Raw genomic sequence first — 18,173 nt, 5'->3', positions numbered from 1 at the left:
TCATTAATAAGACAGCAAAAGGTTGTTTTTTTCTGACTCTGCTTACTTTGACATCATTTGTTAACCCGCTTAAATTTGACATTTTGAACTAAAACAAAAATGTTTTGCTAACATGTGCGCAGTAGAGTCTAGTTGTCAACACAACAGTCATTGAATTAGAAGTACTATTTAGCCTAGTGAGTGTAAACAACGTGTGAAACTAATTCAGAAACAGAAATGCAGTGATTCCGTTTCTTTTTGTATTAATTAGAAAAAATATTAGCAGCTAACCGCTAACTCCGAAGCTAACCGTGAACATTACAACAGTGATGGACTTTTCACTGAAATCCTACTGCTGACTGTTAATACAATAAAGTAGTTATTTCCAAGAAAACAACATAAAACTTGACCAAAAGTATATTTTATCTTCTCCTTAGCTAACGGCTAAGAACATCAGCCACTGTTAGCTAAGCAGTACAATGGCTAACAACATGGTGTTATAATTAAAAAAAATAGTTTGCCAATGTGAACACCTTTCCAATAGTACTGTAAATAAAATTAAACAGTACCGTTGTGCGTTTTTACATGGTAGATGAAATTATAGCAAAAATAGTGTTAACACTTTTACAGTAAGGCAATGTGAGATTTAAAAAAACAAAAAAAACAAACTACTGTATTTCTCAATATGAACACCTTTCTATTCTCACATACAGCTAGCAGTACAAATACTGAACATGGCAACATTTTTCTACATATACTTTATTTCTAACATGAAATTTACACCAAACATTACTAATAGCCGAAGTTATTCACACATTCAACGAAATTGAACCAAATTAGTCTCATGTGTGCTTGTATGATGGAACATCCTACAAATTTCCATAGATCTGTTGTCAAAATACAAAGAAACGTCTGAATGTGTGTTTACATTTTATGTAGTGGAGGATAAAAGCACATGTACATAAGATGCCAGAGTATCTTTGTGCTTAAATATTAGTTGTTGGAGTGACAATACGACACATCAAACTGGTTAACCCAACCTTACTTTCAACATCTCTGTTTAGGCTGCACATTTTGACGGCACATCTGGTCCAATTTTCAATGTATATTTTGAGGCCATTTAAAGACATTGACTAGCCAAACAAAAACATGATGGATTTCTGTTGTATCAAAAAAAAATAGAAGGGAACATAAATTCTGACTCAAAATCCTGGAAAGGGAACTCAGTTAGTTGTCAGACAAAAGGTTTAAGGAGGTTCATATTTTAACTCAGACCTTTAAATATCCAGGAAGACAGACGTGTGGTAAACACCACACAGAGACACGACCAAAAGCGGAAACTTCTCCCCCTTGTTTGGGATTTGGACTGTCCAGAAACTGACTGGCTTCCAGGCCGTCCCATCAAACCGAGTGCTGACTGGCATTGGGAGGAGTTTGGAGAATGATGATGGCTAGTTACCATCTTGGTGTAAGGTTCTGGGAAGCTGGGTGGAAGGCCACATGTCACTGGGAAGCATCTGGACAGTGCCAGGCAGACCACAAACAGGCCATTTCTCATCATTTGTAGAGTTGAAGTAGACAAAGCATCTTCAAACCTCCTTGTGGTTACTTGCAAAGCACTGCTCTAATAAGATTTTCCCCCTTCAATACTCAGCTATACAACAGACTTTTAGGTCAGTTTCCTCATCTAAAAATATATGTGTACATAACTATTCAAAAGTATTGGGTCGTTACTGTTGCAGACATTTAGAATGTAACTATTACACATTTTTGCTTCTTATAAACTCTCCAATACCTCTGTATTAAAAAAAACCTAACACCTGCCTCTAAATACAGAGAAATGAAGGCTATTCTCTGGAATGTCATCTCATCCTATGACTGTAGAGTCATCTTTGAAGTGTTCCTGTCCTGAACAGTGCCTCTGTGTTGGGATCAAGGGTGTGAATTTCAGTGTTATGCTCTGTCAGAAGTAGGTTTGAAACTTTCACCAACTTCTCATTTTCTTTACTTTTTATTGGTCATATTCTCCAACCATCTGGGAAATAAACGTCAATGTTCCATAAATGATCTCAAATGGTCAAAAAATAGCCAATTTGATCCAAAAATAAGCCTTGCTGTCAGTTTAGGTTTCAGTTTTACGCGTCCAGAATGCCAAGGTGAGTAAAGTGTTTGCACAGCGTAAATAATCGGAGCACGTAATGCTGTCATTGAGTCACGGCTGCAATATTTGAGTCATTGTTGTGTTGATTCTGTAGCAGTGGGCCCACTAGGTCTGTAAAAGCAGGACAATTGTGCTACTAAAAATAATCTGTGGCCGTTGATGTCGGCAATAGTCGTGTAAGCTACAGTATAAAATACATTATCTTCTGGCTTCAAGACTTCCTGCTCCACTGAATGGAAGGGACGATACGCAGCAGTTTGACAGCAGTAAGAATACACACCCCAAAGATGGCTGCAGGCCAAATGGACAGAGGAAACAAAAGGACAGACTTTCCAACAAGGAAGGAAGTACGCTATCATTTCATGCACACCCTTCCCCGTCAGTAGACTGAGCCACACATCGCAGCGCTGCTGCCAAGTTGTGTCAGGCCTTTGACTGACCGAGGTGATGGAGGGCGCGAGCACAGCTGACATTGACAAGCTGTGACCACACAAGCCTGAATGACGAACTGTCGGCACACAGTGGCTGCACGGGTTTCCCTGTTGTCACTTTTGCCACCGCATCAAGAGGAATTGTTGAAATTCCTGAGAATATGCAGATTGTCTCCACTTAAAGAACAAACTGTTGTGTGGAAAAGCCAGCGTCCCGTCAGAGTGAAGTCGAGCTGCCTTCATAATGTGACGAAACACATCAAGGTGTGTTCTTTGACTTTATTTTGAAGCAAGGGAAGCAGTTCTTCAGTTGATGTAGGGAAACAATAGAGAACTTGTCAACAACACCGTTTCAAAAATAAAGAAACCTTCTCCACTTTGAATCAAACTTGTCCTTTGACTGTAAACCATTTGATGAGAAAAGAAGACGGCGGTGGGAAGCAGCCGTCAGCTGTAAGGGCTGGCAGCGCTATATGTTTGTGGATTTTTTGTGAACATTTTACAAGGTAAGAGAAGGTACGCATCTACATGTCAGGTAGGAGAAAAATTAACATCGTTCAAAATAGGACATGACCATTCAGGCTGCTGCTTCCACAGACAGACTAGCTTGACTTGAACAAGTAGAAGACGTGACTTAGCTGGCAAAAACAACTTGGGAAAACAATCACAGTCTGTTAAATACTCCCATTCTGAAGTCTGTCATGACGCCTCAGTGTGATTAAGTGACGTAGTTGCAGAGGGTCAGTAGACAAACAGGGAAGGATTTGTAGCCATCACAGCATCATTCGTTTATGGAGCTAAAGTCGCCATCTGCTCTGAAGCTTCCTGAATCGATACTGTTTCTAATAAACATGGAGTGTATTTTTCTAGCAACAAAAAAAAAAGCATGAGATGTCCCTGAAAATGCTAGCTAATTGTTACCTGCCATTAAATGGATAAAAATAAAAATAAAAATAAAAAATGGGCGTGGTTGAAACACAATTTAAAAAAGGGACATTTAAACTAAAGTCAGGACTTTAACATGTTCATTTTGATTAGGTAATTACATCTGTTTTAAAGTTTAAACATTTTTTTTTAAATGTTTAAACTTTAACAAACATTTGACACACAAGCGACATCCGCAGTTAACAGTGATGGACGGCGTGCTGCTTCGACTGGCCCACTGGGGTATTTTGTTGTTGATTTGCTTTGCTTAAATAATGATCTGATGGGACACTGGGAAAGACTAAAAGCAGCTAGCCAATAACTGAAGCTATTCAAACCTAAAACAGCATTTCAGCGCTAAACATGTCGCAGCAGCACAGACGTCCCCAACGCTAATGTCAGAGTCCACAGTCCACATTTCTAAAGAAACTCCATGAATGATCAGGAGTTCCTGAAACACTGGAAAGATGAATGGCTACAATAACACTTTGCACCAATCCGATGGTTGACTGTAATGTTTATATGAGATCTGCTTCTCACAGCTTTGAGATCAGCCTAAAGCTCGAGGTCTACGGGGGTTTACAACCTTTACAGGAGTAACGTATGCGTCACATGACGCATGATGCGGAGCCTGAGGTTCAACACGTATCTGAGAAGAGCTCGGCAGAGGGGGATCTCTGTTGGCCTCGGGCAGAGAGTGTTTTGGGTGGACAGGGGTGGGGGAAGGAGGAGCCGCCCACTCTGTCTGGACACGTTCCTTCCAGTCATTCCCATCGTCATGGCAATGACGGCAGACATGTCGAGGTGAGACGACCACATCCTCTGTGTCTGATCAGACAGAACCATCAGACGGAGGCGGGCCCCGCCATATTGTTTTTGCTGACCACAAAAATATCTGTTTCAGGAATAATTCAATATTTGACTGGGGAAATGCCGGCAATCTTTGAAGGAACTTCAACCGGGTGTTTATCATCATCTGTGGAGCTGCCGAGCATTTTCTATCGAGGCAGACACATTCTTGTCCTTGTCAGTCTTCCCTTCCTTTTACACTCACTGACATGAAGCACTTCCTTTGACAGGTTCTTCCATTTAAGGCAATCTGCAGAAAGTCAATTTGAGCAAAGAAGGACCAAGGCATGAAAAACCTGCAAGTGCAACTCCACTAAAACAAACAAAAAGAAAATTCAACATCAATTGACCTCTTTATTGGAACTGGCTTTTAAGCAATTTTCCGAGCTTAAGTTTCAAGCCACCAAGCAGAGCTGTAAGAAAATATTCTGTGCCTCTGATGTGCATTATAACCCAATCTTCCGCCTCAGACATGAGGGAGACAATTTTATGGGAGCACTCTTTTATTTTTACAGCAATTGATACACATAACGAGACTGTTCAACAAAACAAGTTTCCGCTATTTCGAGAAAAGTTGGCGTGCGGAAGACCCTCAGATGCCACTGTTCTGCTTTCATCTGCACCCCTCAGCCTTTGATTCCGAGAAGGAAAATCTGTAAAAGGCATCCAGTGTGGCAAAAAGGCTAGGAAAGAGCTAATTATATGGTGGGTTACTTCACCAGTCTAGGTTTTCTTCTTAAACAAATGTCAGTAAATATGGCTGAGGATCATACGGAGTGCTTCAGGGAAACCCATTCACCAACAACCCTCAGTTAAACTGGATTTGCATAGTTCCCTGTACGCGAGTCAAAACAAAGACTGACGCTCGGGCCGGGGTTGGTGGTGAATCATGGTGCGGTGTAATATACTCTGCTAAGCTGTTTTCATGATAAAAGGCATTCTTCAAAATGTTTTTGTCATGACAACTTGACATTAACCAAGAAATCATGATCTGACATAAATCTGTTATAAAAGTATTGCTGATCAAACTTTAGAAATTATGCAGCTTTTATGTTATTAAAGCTAAAGTTTAATCAAGTGGAGCATTTTTAAAAAAGCCGTAATGCTTTTGGAACCTGTTGTTCTGTTGTGCTTCTCCTTGACACTCAGTTCTGAGCACTGCACTGCCACATGTTCAAAAAACAGAAAAATGTATATACTATAATACCATTATACTACAGACGCTCTTTTGAAACATTCGGCTTTTCCTTCTATAACGATGCACAAATATGAATAGAAAGTTTAAAGATCACACACTTATTTAAAAAAGGTTGTTTTGTGAAATAAATACTTGGTTTCAACGTTAGTTATTTATGCTCAGTTTTGTTTATCATGAAACCACAACATTATACAAAGACCAGTCGAGCAAATTGAACCCAAAACCTAGACTTTCAGCTGCTAAGCTCATATTGCGTTTGTCGCAGAGCAGTGGGAGTAAAACCCCTCGGTGGATTGCACATGCTGCATAAACCAAAACACATGGCGCATCCATCTCGCCTTTATGATCTCTTAATTTTTACTATGGCCTCTTAAACCTGCCACATCAAGAGGGAGACATGAGGCGCAATGGTTAAGGCAGACGGCAAGCGCAGGGGGACCCCGACCCAGAAGCCTTTTCAAGTGTCCGTCTGCACCGACACCAAAGACGGCCTTCCCACATCAAACGCCGCCTGTGGATTAGGAATGCTTCAAGAGACAAGTAGTGGTTATGATGAAACTCCCTTTAGAGTTAGAATTTATACACCTGACAGAAGGACTTGTTTCAACAAATTTGGGCTCTGTCATTTTTATGGAAAAGCAAAGGAAATTGTAAAGTTTGGTCAAATATTGGGCTTCAGTTGATCACAAAATAGGAATGTTGCAACTCTCAGGAGCATGTTGTTTTTGTCTATAAAAGTTCCTCTACCTTAGCTCAAAACAATACGTCAGAGCTACCGTAAGAGCAACGCTTATGACTCATACAGTAGTTCCTGCATACAACGCCGTAAAAGACATTTACAAGTTGTCATAGTAACCCACAGGGCTAACACCCACACCAAAACAGCAGCACATGCCACTGTAGTGTAGTAAAAGCTACCTAATGTGTCTTGGTAATTGATGTTGTGGAATTCCAGCTCACATGTCTTCCATTAAGAGTCTGTTCCTGTGCATTTCCATGAGGCAGCCAGCTGTCTGGAAAACACAAGTTAGTCCTGGAGGATGGAAGTTTCCAGGGTGGAAGCTTTCTGACAAACACAAGGTGGTAATGGAGTAGCAAAGGAGGCAGCCACTGCTTTATCATCAGACCTTATTTTGTGTTCGGTAGATCCAGAAATAGACAATGTATTCTATTTGGGTGTACAATGGGTTCACGGTTCGGTGCATTTTTGGTTCATTTCAATCAAGAGAAACAAATAAGTGGCCAATAGAGAAATGATTTGAAGGAAGAAGGAAAGGAAGGAAGGAATGTATGCATGTAGGTAGATCAGATGGATCAGCAATAAAACCACTTAAAAGCACCATACAATTGGCACCACCAAGTCCTCTGACCACCACCAGCAGTCACTGTGTCCGTGACCCAAAGACACAAAGACTGAAGCGGACTGAGCAGGAATTCAAAGTGGGAAACTACCAGTTACAGGACAAACTCCTACTACGTTAAACTAGACACCTCATAGAATTCAGTCAGGCAAGTTCTGCTGTCCTGCAAATCAGCAAATGCAGACTAGTTTCAATCCCAGTCCTCAGGGGCCGGTGTCCTGCAACTTTTAGATGTGCCTGCGCTTCAACACCTGAGTCAAATAATCATTTATTCAGCTGTAGCTATGGAAGTGATTGAAATACCAGAATTAAATGATTTTGAATACTTTAGGCAAGATAGCATATGCCATGTTAAGAGAGAAACTAATCATAGGGTGCATTCACAACACTTTGATAGAACTCTACTCAATTTGCCTAAAAAGTCTAATTCATTTGAGGGAGGAGTGAATACGCAAGAGTTTACTGATCCTAGGTCTCTCGGGTTGATTGAAGTAAACTCTGGTGCTGTTCAAACGCATATGTGAACGCCAAGTGGACCAGAGACCGCTCCAAAAGCAGGAAGTGGACTGAAGTGGCATTCTGGGTAAATAGTGAGTCCATCACTAGCATGAAAAATTACTTGTGGTGTTTCACCAAAGACAAAACAGAAATCCTACAACCTCTAAAATCTGACGCTACTCCATTTATGTTTACCTTTTATGAAGTAGGAAGTTGCACTCAGTTTCTTCTTCAGAGGTTTTTGTCTTGTTTCTTCAGTGGCACTGGAGTAAACAGTTTTTTCAAAGGGTGTGGATAGATTGATACGCAGCAGCTGAAAATGTAACAAAGGTTGCAATTTTCACCAATTGAACCGAGTCTACCGGACTATCAGGTGTGAAAACATTAAAAGCATTAAAGCCACTGTAAATGATCAGCCAGCATGTTTTCAAACCCAAACAACCTAGCGCATTTCATTTCACTAAACAAAGGTATGTCTAAAAGTCAATGCTAAGTAGATGTCCAGATTGTTAAGTTTAGCTATTTATATCCTGATTCCCTGTGGTTTTGCTTTAACAGGAATCCAAGCAGGTCCTACCAGCACTAATCAATTCAACAACATATTTATTTTTTTATATACGAAGAGAAAGAACAGCTGGACTTCCAGTGACCCGGTCCTGGAAAGGCCATATGTCCCACATTCCTCTCAGTCAAGAGGAAAAATGAAATGTCTTCCACTTTTTCCAGACTAAATTAGGCCTCGGAAAAGAAAGCAGCGGAGAAAGAATCGGTCTGACCAGTGTAGGATTCCCACTCCCATTATCCATGGAGGGAATGGAATTATTCCGTCAATCCTTTCAGCTTAGTGACTTTAGCTGGCGAAAAGAATCACCAATCCAGACATTGCACCTGTGATGCTGGGGACAACTATCCAAGCACACGAAGAAGGTTAGATGTGCTTTTTCCAAACACTGCCCTACGTGTTCACACAATCAAAGGTCAGAGGTCACAGGGACCAACTGTTGACAGTTGTTGCCATCGCTCAGCTGCTACCAACCGTCCCGAATGATGCGATTTTCAAGAAAACCTCCTGGTTCCCCATCTCCTCCACCCCTTTCCTGCTTTACATCCAGTTTCCAGAAAAGACACCGAATTAGGAAAACTCTAAACATGCAGCTTTACTGTAACATCCTAGACATATAACAGACAGAAGGAGTCTGGATTTGATGGAGTGGACGGATTGCTGACTTAACTATGTTTCCACGGGGTTTTAAACTTGCGCGGTTCGCCACAGCTTCGTGCAACACTGTCCGGAAGATCACAGCTCGCCAGGGCATAAATCACAACCCTCTGAGCTGGTGAGGAGCTATTTTCAAATGCAGCAATAGGCAGGAACAGAGGGAAGACACATGCTGTTTAAAGAGTAAACTCATCCAGCCGACTTCCCCTACAAAACCATCTAATGCCGATCTGGTGGCAGTTAGGATAAACAGCGTTCGGATCTTTCATCTCCACTTTCAATTTGAGGTTTTACAACATTTTTGTCGCAGTGTTCCAGGTGTTCACAGCTCCGAATGTTACGCCGACTGCAGCCCAAGCCCTGAATCCAGTCGCAGAATTAAAAGATGCAGCGACAAAGCTGCGATGGGTGCAAGCACAATGCGTTAGAAAATGAAGTTTCCTTCTTTGAGTCGCTGATAACGTGGCGAAAAAAGAAAGAGTCGATGCACGAGGCAAGCGGAGTCAGCAACTTTTTTTTTTTTGACAGCAAAGGAAGGGCGGTTGAGATTTTTTCGCCTGAGCACATACCAGGGTTCAGCCCAAATGTTAGCGCTGGCTCTGCTTTCAATTAAGACACAGCACACAGGGAGGATAACAGGGGGAAACATCAAGGAGGAAGATGTTTGGGAACAGCTGGATGCAGCGAAGCTAGTCTCTATTTATTCCGGCTGTGTGAGCAGGACTGTATAGTACAGTGCACTGCAGTGGAACGCTACATTACATGAAAAGTCATTCTGATCAGCTTACAGCCCTCTTCCTGGGAAGAAAAGATCATTTTGAGAAGTGAAATAAAACAATGTAGTGATTAATTAGTCTAAAAATTAAATAACATAGAACTTCGATGTGTTTGACGCTCAAGAATCGGAAACCTCTGAGGGAATTTATTCTGGGTTTGACAGATGAGAGTTGTAGTCCATGTCCTGGAGACGTCAATGTGCGACTCATCCACAGTCCACAGCTTGTGAATTTTTACACAACAATTGAGAGTGTCTGAATATTCTGGTAACATGACTCTATTCTCATTATTACAATGTTATTCTGGTAATATAACTTTATTCATGTATTAACATGATATTCTGGTAATGATTATTTTTGTAGGACTGCGAATTTATTCAGGCAATATGACCTTATACTTCCTTAATTACAACTTGAATATTTTAATAATACTTTATTTTCATATTGTTACAACTAATCTGGAAATATGAGTTTACTCTCGTATTAATACGTCTTTATTCTCTCGTTTTTTGACTATTGTTGTGCAAGTTTGTTTTCGTAACAATCTCATTTTATTCTCGCAATTTAAAAACAACAGAGATCTTAGCCTGGCTCTCAGACTCTGTTGTACTATTTCTGCCTTTAAGGAAGCAAACATTTTCAAGGCACTGTAATTCAGTTCTCCTTGAGCCAGAAATCCAAACTGAAACATTCCTTCCTTAAGTCCCAAAATCCAGATGAAAAGCACAGTGAGGCTAACAAAACTGCCGCAAGTTTCCATGAAATGACCAACCCATGCACAACTAATGAGGAGAAACACCAAGAGGCCGATTGTCTGTGGTAAAACTGAGATAACAGGCAGATACCCCGACATGCCTTACAAAGTCTCTGTTTTAGAAGCTGTCTAAACACTATTACGAATCTCCTAACAGCTAAAATAATAATTGCGTAAGGCGACCCTGTTACCACGCTGTGGATAAATGTTTCTGCAGTCCCTTTTGTCAGCCTAATGGGGGATTCCTGTAACATAAATAAATGCTGGTTGACTTGCCTCCTGCTGTGGTTTGTACAGCGAAGCGTGGTCAGCAATGGTCAACAGAACCCACACATTCTGGTCTGACCAGAGGATGGCTGATCACTACCCACAGAAAGAGTGACACATCCAGAAGAGAAGGAAAACTCCCAACAACCACTTAGTCCAAAACAAACAGCACTGGAATACGTGAGATTTTTCATAGAAGAGTTCTTTGATATTCATCTAAGTGCACCTTGTCTGTATGTTTGGGAGTACAACACCAGCCTAGTTACAAGAAATGAATGGGGAGGGTACTCATACTCTGTAAAAATAGTATTAAGCACTTGCTACGTAAAAGTCAAGAGAATGCTGCCACTGCTTTAACTTCTAAGCGATTTACCAAATGACTCATCATCACCGCGGCTATTAATGGACAATTTGGGAAAGTGTGCAGTGTAATGGTGAAATTACAATAAAAACATTGCTCATACTTTGCACAACCCATATGTGGTCAATGCTTCCTTCAGCCTCATGAAGTAATTATTCTGAACCTACAGATATGAAGCTGAGGTATTTAAACTCAACACTGTATCTGTGTTTAAGAATCAAGCTAGCAGGGGCTGTGGTGGCGCAGGGGCAAAGCACGACCCACATATGGAGGCCTTGGTCCTCGTAGCGGCAGTCGCAGGTGCGATTCCAGGCCTGGCAACATTTGGTGTGTGTCTTCCTCCTCTCTCATTACCTTCTTTGCTGTCAAACTGCTTTCAAATAAAGGCCACCAGAGCCAACAAAACCGTAAAAAGAATCAAGCTAGCAACACTTTGTGATGCTAGCACTACAGAAGTCTTCATCACTTTTATATTGTTTCTGAGGCAACATTATTGTAAGTACTCAGTACTTACAAACTGAAGTTAGAGCATAACAGACAACATAGAAATTAGCATAAACTGTGAGAATGTCAAACCAATAACAAAGTTATAATCACAGATTCACCGATTCGCAGACTTTTCTGTGGAATGTAATTGCAAATTATTTGCAGAAAACCCATCTATTCATGGACTATAGAGTATTCACAATTGTTTTTTAAAGTGGGTTTCAATGGACATTTATAGAGTTTGTGAAAGCAAAAGGGAGTATTTTGAATGTTTTGTTGAAATATAGACCAGATTAGAACTAGACAAGTTTAAGAATTACATATATAGACTAAAGAAACCATAATCTAGTTCAGGTTTGACTAAACCATAAAAACCCCCCAAAAAACAAGAAGTCCTAGTTTTCCACAAAATATTGCTGAAACCATGCCCCAATCTCATGAACCAATCATCATGCATCATCTCATGAGCCTCATGTATCTTCAAAATGATTACCATAGAACAGATTTGCTGCAATGCCTCATGGAAGTTCTAAACTGCTGCTTTTCCAATTTCCTCTAGCAGTTAGCTGCGCTGCCACCAGAACAGCAACATCACAATTTGGTTTTCACAGTGGAGCGCTTTAGCAGAAAACAGTCAGTTCCACTGACTAAATATATTTTTAAGAACATAGAGCTGCATCCATGGCATTCTGCCCTTCTCACTCTGGTTGGAGTCTAAACATTAGGCTCTCCAGATGTCCAGGTACTTGCATAACTGTAACGTCCGAATTAAGATAAATAGAATAATGGTACTTTTTTTTTTTTAATACATACAATTTTATTAGTCGACAGATAAATATATTTTCTTTAGTTTTTTTGTTTTTTTGCTTTATTAACTTGGCGATTATGTCCCACTTTTAAAAGCTCATCTTTTGTGTTTTATACTTTAGGCCTGTGTTGCTGCTGTCATAAGGTGAATAAGGACATTTGGTTGGATCCAAGCAGGGTTAATCAGAGACAGCAGAAAGTGATTAAGTCCCTTATATAAGCAAACGTACTGCTGATTAAACGTAGTTTGAATGTAACACGGATTCTATTTATAGCCTGAATTAAGAGCTTTTTCCCTGGAACCAGAGGATTCATTTATTTAGATGGGAAGCAGTTACTTCTGGACTTCTTCACCACCCTCAGAGACTTCAAATACATGTAGCTTTCAAAATAATAGCTTTCCTATTCCAAAAGTGAAATGAGTCGTTTCCTGTTATTTGCTGTCTGGCTATTGGGTCAAACTGAAACTTAACATACAGCAAAGCTTGTTTAAATCAGGGTGGGGAGGTGAGTAGTGATATCAGCTCTAAAATAAGCCGACCTCTCTGGGCGACTGAGCTGTCAGCTTCGTGTCAGACCCCATCCCACTCCCATTCACTTGTCAACCTCTGACCTGGTTGTGACTCACTTGAGCATCTTTAAATGATCTTTCTCCCATGCACACCTTCCTGACAATGCTTGGGTTTTCTGGGAAACACTGATTCTTTACCGTTTTCAGAGCGGAAGACACCCGTATAAATTTACTGCGTCGCCCAGATGGCTTCCAGTTGGGGCAGGTAACGGGACAAGCTTTATAGAGAAGCAGAAAAGCTAAACACGCTGAGCTACTAGTTTCATCTCCCACCAGAAAAATAAGTTGTTTCACCTCTTCTTCATACATGACTTAATGCTGGAAATTAAACTGGAATCATTCACAAATTGATGTTGGAGACTATTACTGCGTGTCTGCTGTTCCACAGCTAGTCCTAAGTTAGTCAGCTATATATCAATATGTTATAACTAATATAATTTTACACTTCTGGAAACACATTGTTTTAGATCGTAGGTTTAGCATGAAAACAAGTCAAGTTCCTTAACAATAACTTAATGGGCAAATGTGTTTTGTAGGTAACCATGAGTTGTAAACACTGCTTCTTTGCACAAGCTATGCTAACCGCCAGCTTTGTTTTCCTGCTTTACTGTACTCAGCATTGTACCCATGGAAGCATTCCCTCACCGTTGAGGAATTCCAGAAAACTATTTCCATGCTGTCATGAGTCCATGTTTATGGTCAGGCCTGGTGTCTCATTGTCTCATGCTGTAACATAACGTAGTCATTTTGTGGGGTTTCCTGACCACACAAACACCAAATATGGACAGTGGAGTACGGCGGGGGACCCTACGTCTGAACAGCGAACGCTGCGGTTACACTTGGCCCGCCTGAGAGGCAAACTGCTGACCGTTCATCATATTTTATTGCAGGGGGAGTCCGGCTGTGAGAGGGATCGTGGGTTAGGACCGGGGTTGTGTTCCTCTGTCTGATGTCTTAACTTTGAGACAGATGAATGACATGCCGGCGTTGGAAACCGGTGAACATCTGCTGGACTGCTCAGACGCACTGCGGACAAGGTCTCCACCAGGCCTTGACATTTTTGTGCAATTCAATGAGCAGGATGTGGACAACAACAATAATCACCATCAAAGTGTGTTGAAAGTTCTCAGATAATGAACTTTGAGTTCATTTCTAACAATTCAGACCACAAGCTTTACAACAAAGATACAGATATTTTGGAGAGCACTTGGCCTTTCTGACGTCATAAGGTCTTTCTTGGTCAACTGTGACTTTCAAGATATCACGATGAAGTGGAGTGGTGAACTGGCCCACTTTCTTCCCGTTTGAAACAGGGACCAAAAAGCAAAGCGGGGAAAAAACTTTTCTTATTATTGGGGTTTTTATTTTATTTTACCCAAATGAATTTGGTTGAGCAGTAGATAAACAGTTGGATAGATACATGGTAAATATTTTCCTCCAAACCAAAACCTTACTTGTCCATCTTTATAGTTTCTCATGCTGTATTGGCCATCTACCATTTTATTGAAACTGAGATGGAGGATGTAAATTCACAAAGCTCAGCTGAGGATTCCAGTTCATGAACCCTGGGAGCCAAGAGTTAAAACAATTATGAGCTGAAGTAATCAGAAAATACGTGTGGCTGAAGTCAACTGGACCATTCAGCAAGCAACAGCTTGTCAGTCTTCATCAGTGCAGACAAAGTATCTGCATAGCTTAGCATAAGATAAAGTGATGTTACTATTGAGTCATTTCTGTGTCATTTAAATAATGTTTGTATTGACTCTGAATCTATATGTTCTCTCCTTTCAAATATCCCTAAAACTCCCTGCTCATTTTTGACAGCAATAGATAACTGATCATCAATAGCTGACTGTCGCAACAAATTCTTTCCAGCGTTTTGATTGGTTTAGGCATTGGAAGCCTTAAGAATTTGGCTATTTGGCTAGCTCAAACACAAGGTAAGCTAATTCCTTAATATTCCAGGATATTTTCAGATGTGATGTTTCCTGGTGTTCCATGATTATTCTTAAAAATATATATGACAGTCCCTAATCATATTTTGATTATTTTTGGTCTAATTTGTCACTTTACTGTATTTCTCTGGGTAGATCGACTGTCCAAACCTCATAGTAGAAAATGTTTTGCATATTGCAACAAAAAATCTCTTTTTAAAAAAAAATTATTCCAACAGATTATTGCAGAAGTACTTACAATAAAGTGCGACTTCAACCCCCATTTATGAATAATTCAAACCTGTATCAAATTACAGTTACTCAAGAGACAGTAAAACCAGAAGTGTGGCCTGTTAGCCTACATCATCATCACAGTCAGGTATATCACTGTCCTGTTCAGAAAATGAAACCATAACTGCAGCAGCTGTAATTTATAGTGTGTATAAATTTCTGTGGCTTTCTTCATTCACGCTTTCAGCCAAAGATAAATTGGGAAAAACAACAATGTAGCGTGAACCTCCTTCAAACGGCTCATTTCAGAGCTAAGCAGCCCAAAATCTCCACTATTACAGGATGGGGACCAATATGGAGTCAATGAATCTTTTTATGTTTCTCCTAAGGGCTATGCTACGTATATATATATATATATATGCCTATAAATATCTGGTCACTGTTTGTCCTTGTGGGAGGACTACTACTACCTCCACTGAACTCCACAGCATGGGTCAACCCGTCTGTCCTAGTTATCAGGAAGGACATGTGGGCTGTTTACCAGGAGATGAGTTAGTCCGACCCGGGCAGTGTCCCCCCGGTGACCATCGGGGTGCCATCTTTTCAACATCCAACTCTTCCTGTGGCGCTTTGTCAGTGGAATGAAAGGTATTTCCTCTGAGTCACCGCTCTGCTATCTTTTAGTCAACCCAGGCCTTAAAGACCTGTGGGACAAAATGACAGCTGGCCACTCTTAATTCAAGCCTTTTCCTCCCTATAAAACTGGACTCCCTCCTCCCTGCATTATGCTTACCGTATGCTGGCCTAGTTTGGCGACATCATTTCCACAGGGTCTTTTTTTATTTTTTTTTATTTTATTTCTGTTGCGAGTTTCAAGTGGCAGTGGCAAGCTGTGAAAGACACACATAGCCAGACCGCTAACCCATTTCCAACTGTTGAGTTTAAGTGGAACGTGGCGTTCTAATAATCAGGTTACATGCATTCAGCAACGGTGTAAACATCAACAAGGTTCCGGTGCAATTGGGGACGAAAATGTGACAATGTTTCTGTCAGACTTTGTGGAGTTCATCTAAATTTCTTTGCTTCTTTGTCCCAAAAAGAAAATGGGTCAAATATTTAGCTTGAATTATGGGAGGCTTGTTGGTAAATACAAGCATACGGTGAAGGTGTAATCTAATAAGGGATTGTAAATCACTTGTTGCTGCCTGCTCCAGGCCAAGAAATCAGTTTTAATGAAGTTTGTCTTTCATCCTAAAGCCATTTCCCGGCAGTTTGCCCTCCTGAGCCGCCACAGAGCCTTTCTCTTGACTTCTTACAATTCCTGTTGACACAAACCAGACGACGAGCTTAACTCATTGTTTTTCTGTCCAGATTGGGAGGAACATCAACAGAGCAGATAGCCAAAGGAAGACAGTGCAAGTTCAAGTTCATTTACAGCACTTTTATCAAAGAGAAGGTTATTCAACGCAATGCTAAAGTATCCACACCCACTGAATTATTTTCTTTCTTTTTTTTTTTTACATTTCATCACATTGATATTTTCTAACCATACAGCCAGAGAGAAATGTAATGAGGAGCAGCAACAGCAAATGAGGTGGATTAGTAGCACTAACCAACAGTTGATGTCTGTCACCATGATGTAGTCTGATGTAGTTAGACGAATTGCTTATTCCATTAAAAGGGAAGTATTATGTGTTTTCCAGCCATCTTATAGCACAATTAAGAAACTATATTACCTTCAGCAGTTATAGAATTGCTGTATATATTAAACATGGCTCCTCTTTAACAACGTTTTTGCCAGCATTGCACAGATCAGTAGCTCCTATAATGATCTCAGCAGATGTGCAGTTCCACCAGGTGTTTGCTAACTGCTGCTGGCTAGTCTGAAGGAACTGAGTGGGGAGTCGTAGGCGATGACCGACTACGTCTTGAAGGCGGAGCTAGGTCCACCCAGGCCTTTTGCACAGCTGAGTGGTTGCCATGGAGATTAAAGGATTTATCAAACACACATGAAAGAATCCAGGCAACACTCAGGCTGTGTTTTTATGAGGGAATAACATTATAACATGATGTAAAGCCCAAAGAAGTTGATTTTATACAATACTGCCCCTTTAATATCAGTTTCACTTTATATTCATATAGTAACTGCTTTTGTTTCACCAAAGCAAAGACACATTTTCAGATTGGGGAAATTATCATCTTCATTTAAAACTTACTTGGATTCCAATTCTGTTTGGTCCAACAGAAAAATATCCAAAGTTTGGAAGTTTCCTCCTAATTGACAATGTACAACTCGGCTGTTAGCTGTAACAAAACTATTAACCACGACAGATTAATCAATTTAATTGCATGTTCTAAATGCCTGTTTATAACTGCTTTTTCCCTGTTAAAGCAGAAGGAATCTGGTGTCTTAGAGATGTGTGTCAGGAGCACAGCTTCGCCTCTTCACACAGGAGTGATGTCATATTACGTTTAATGAATCAGTCTTAACTTCCTGTAAGCAGAGCTCCTTTTAGTCCCATTTCCACAATGTCTAACTCAGGAATGTCTCAGAGCGAAGGAATAAAAGCTACAGGAGTTCTATTAATGGTTAACGGCAGCTGGATGAGTGCCATCGAAAAGGCCGTGGCTCTGATAAACCAAGATTATAATGATGATGATGTGGAATTTCCATAGATGGTGAAGGTCCTGCTTCTTTATCTGCTGGTCTGAATCCAGAATGAAGCATATGCGCAAAATCAAAAGGAAACTTTTTAATATTTAAATACGTGTCAGTGACTCGTAAATGTCTGATCTCTTACAAACATTCACCTTTAGCGGTTACGGTGGAATTAAGCTCGATTTCAAAACAGAAACTTGGACCTGAAGCTTCTCCGCGCCTTTCTAACTACAAAAGGAAGTGTCCATCTGGCCGTGCAGCCTCCCTAAACTCAGATAAGGATTAATGAAAGCACATTAAGGGTCAGAGTTCCCCAACCTGATTATTTCTGGTCGCTCACATAACCGAGAGGAGCTCCGACTCCTGACACGGCTCCCTCTGTCCCGCGCCAGATAAGCCTCTGCAGCGATAACGCCGCTCCGCTCAAGGCCGCCACCGCAGGGAGGGAGGGGAGTTTAATTGGCTCATTTGCACTGAGAGGAACTTGAATGAAGTCTGATCAGAGAGAAAAAGAAAAATGATAAAATAACGGGTTTGGTCAAAGCAACTAAGTATTCAGTCCCTTTATTGAAGATTCAGAACTTTAATGACTCATTAAATACAGAAAGAAAAAAAAACAACAACACAAAAGCTAATTTAAAAGCAGATCAAACAGGCTTTGGCTGCCTTTGCATTGATTCAGCAGTTTTGAAGGTGAGTTAAATTTC

The 18,173-nt window shown here is 40.6% G+C and overlaps 1 protein-coding gene across 1 annotated transcript in view; it reads right to left on the bottom strand.

Moving 5' to 3' along the window:
* The window catches only part of LOC122826824 (synapsin-3-like), a 99,492-nt gene that overhangs the window by 22,285 nt on the left and 59,034 nt on the right, over positions 1-18,173 (bottom strand). The gene's annotated exons all lie outside the window — the stretch shown is intronic.

Source organism: Gambusia affinis, linkage group LG23 (genome assembly GCF_019740435.1).
Source record: "Gambusia affinis linkage group LG23, SWU_Gaff_1.0, whole genome shotgun sequence".
NCBI classification, from domain to species: domain Eukaryota; kingdom Metazoa; phylum Chordata; class Actinopteri; order Cyprinodontiformes; family Poeciliidae; genus Gambusia; species Gambusia affinis.
Note: the sequence above shows the minus strand (reverse complement) of the source record. Positions and strands in the feature narration are given on the sequence as shown.